Here is a 3,216-nt window from a genome sequence, read left to right on the forward strand (position 1 = left end):
CTGGCTGTCCTGGAACTCACTTTGTAGACCAGGCTGGTCTCGAACTCAGAAATCTGCCTGCCTCTGCCTCCCGAGTGCTGGGATTAAAGGCGTGCGCCACCACGCCCGGCAAATAAATAAATCTTTAAAGAGAAAGAAAGAAAGAATTAATTATCTACTGCTCTTGCAGTGGACCCTGGTTTCAGTTCCTGAAACATGCATCTGGCTTCTCCCAGCTGCCTGTAACTCCCAATTCCAGGCGATCTGAAACCCTTTTCTGACTACCCTGGCCATCTGTACTTATGTACACAAAACCACACTCAAACATATACATATAACACAAATAACCCTGAAACAAAACAAATCCAGACCACAAGAACAGTTGAAGTAACACTCCAACGGATACAGCATATCTGCAGCTCCTGTGTAACTTGTAGGGGGCATGGACGTGTTTGTGCTCACAGAAAAGCTCCCAGGGACTCTGGAATCTTAGCACACAAGGCAAGAATGCGGAACCTGCTACCTGCCCTGAAGGCTGGGAGTGGATGGCTTTCTAGCCTTACCTTTGCACTACCTGTGAGACCACATCAGACCCTCCCCCCAGACCCCTGAGAGCTTGTTTCTCTCAGTTTATATCTAGAAATTTTTCGGAAGGTGTCTCATGTACTTTTCAAAGAGCTTTGATGGAGTCATGTCTGATCTTTATTTAGCTTAACTTTGTTCCACAAAGAGATTTATGTACACTTTGTTAGGTAGGTGAGACTGTTGTTCAATGTTGTTAGCATGCTATCTAAACTCCACCCACAGATACCTGACAACCGTCAGGTAGGCCTGACCCACTATAAAAGGGGCTGCTGCCCCCTCCTCCATCTCTTGCCCTCTTTCTCCCCCCACTCTCCCCACCCCTTCCCCCCTCTCTCCACATGCTCATGGCTGGCCTCTCTATTCTTCTCCTCTACTTCTCTCTCTTCCTGCCTTTCTCTGCCTCTACTACCCTCTTAACCCCACTCCCCATGCCCTGAATAAACTCTATTCTATACTATATCCTTGAGTGGCTGGTCCTTCAGGGGGAAGGGATTCCTTGGCATGGGGCCCCCTGGGACATCCCCTTCCCCCACACCTCACCCCCGCTGAGACATCCCCTTCCCCCATACCTCACCCTCCCCAACATATTCTATCTCCTTATCTTTTTTTTTTTTTTTTTTTTTTTTTTTTTTTTTTCGAGACAGGGTTTCTCTGTATAGCCCTGGCTGTCCTGGAACTCACTTTGTAGACCAGGCTGGCCTCTAACTCAGCCTCTGATTGCCTTTGCCTCCTAAATGCTGGGATTAAAGGCATGCGCCACCACGCCCTGCTATTCTCTTATTTCTTACATCCTGACCCTCTTCTCCTTCTGCCATCCCCATTGTTTTCTTGGGTTTTTTGTTTTGTTTTTCGAGACAGATTTCAGTATGAAGCCTTGTAGATTTTTAAAGTCTTTTTTTTTTTTTTTTTTGGTAGGGGCTGGAGAGAGAGCTTAGTGGAAAAGCACCTACTGCTCTTCCAGAAAAACAGAAGTTTGGTTCCCAGCACCCACATAAGGATGGTGGCTCACAGCCACCTGATAACTCCAGCTCTATGGGGATCTGACATTACACATATGTAAAAATAAATTGAATCTAAAATAAAAAAATTAAATAAATCTGAGCTGGGCACTGGCAGAGGCAGGCGGATTGATTTCTGAATTCAAGGCCAGCCTGGTCTACAGAGTGAGTTCCAGGACAGAGCCAGGGCTACACAAAGAAACCCTGTCTCGAAAAACCAAAAGGAGGGCTGGCGAGATGGCTCAGTGGTTAAGAGTGCTGATTGTTCTTCCGAAGGTCCCGAGTTCAAATCCCAGCAACCATATAGTGGCTCACAACCATCTGTAATGAGATCTGATGTCCTCTTCTGGAGTATCTGAGGACAGCTACAGTGTACTTACATATAATAAATAAATAAATCTTTAAAAAAAAGAAAAAAAAAAACAAAAGGAAAAAAAATAATTCAGATAATAAAAGTGTGGATATATATATGTATATATATGTGTGTGTGTGTGTGTGTGCGCGTGTGTATATATATATATATATATATTATATATATATAATAATTTTTGCAAGAAAAGCAATCCATGCAAACACCAATAACAAAATCCTGAAACAAACTAGGCTGGCCTCAATTTGCAGTGATTCCCCCTGCCTCAGCCTCCCAGGCGTTGGCATTATAGGCATATGTACCATGCCCCTCCTCAAAATTCCTTTTGTACAATGATACTGTATTTACATATAACCTATGCAAATGCCCTCATAGACTTTAAATTGTCTCTGCATTCCTTACAATACCTAATAAAATGTAAATGCTATGTAAATAGTTGTTGTATTGAGTTATTTAGGGGATGATGACAAGGAAAATTTATGTGCATATTTAATGCTTGATTCCCCCCCCTACGTTTTAAAAACAGATTTATTTACTCCCTTGTGTGTGCATGTCTAAGTGTGAGTATGTGTGAATGGGGGGAGCATGTATGTGCACACGAAAGCCAGAAGATTACATCACACACCTTCCTCCATCACTCTGGACCTGATCTCCCCTGGAATCTGGGACTTTCTTTTCTTGGATAGCAGCCAGAAAGCCATAGCCATCAGTTCCTGCCCCTCTCAGAGCTGGGGTTACAGGCATGTGCCATGAGGCCCCTCCACTATGTGGGTGTTGGGTTCCATACTGCTTCCTCACATTGCACGTCCCTCCCCTTCTTTTCTTTTTCTTTTTTGAGACAAAGTCTTGCTACTTTAGCCCAGGCTGGCCTTACACTCACTATGTTGGTAGCTCAGATGTCAAACACACAGCAGCCTTCCTGCTGTAGTTTCTGTAATGCTGAAATTATAGGTCTACACAATTTCAAATCCATTTGTTGTTATTGTTTTTGAGATGGGTTTGATGTAGTCTGGGGTATCCCTGATTCCCCCCCCCCTTTTTTTTTTAAGATTTTATTGGGGCTAGGTGTGGTGGCACTTGCCTTTAATCCCAGCACTCAGGAGGGAGAGGCAGGCAGATTTCTGAGTTCAAGGCCAGCCTGGTCTACAAAGTGAGTTCCAGGACAGCCAGGTCTGTACTGGCTAGTTTTGTGTCAACTTGACACAGCTGAAGTTATCACAGAGAAAGGAGCTTCAGTTGAGGAAATGCCTCCATGAGATCCAACTGTAAGGCATTTTCTCAATT

This window comes from Mus caroli, chromosome 4 (genome assembly GCF_900094665.2).
Source record: "Mus caroli chromosome 4, CAROLI_EIJ_v1.1, whole genome shotgun sequence".
Lineage (NCBI taxonomy): Eukaryota > Metazoa > Chordata > Mammalia > Rodentia > Muridae > Mus > Mus caroli.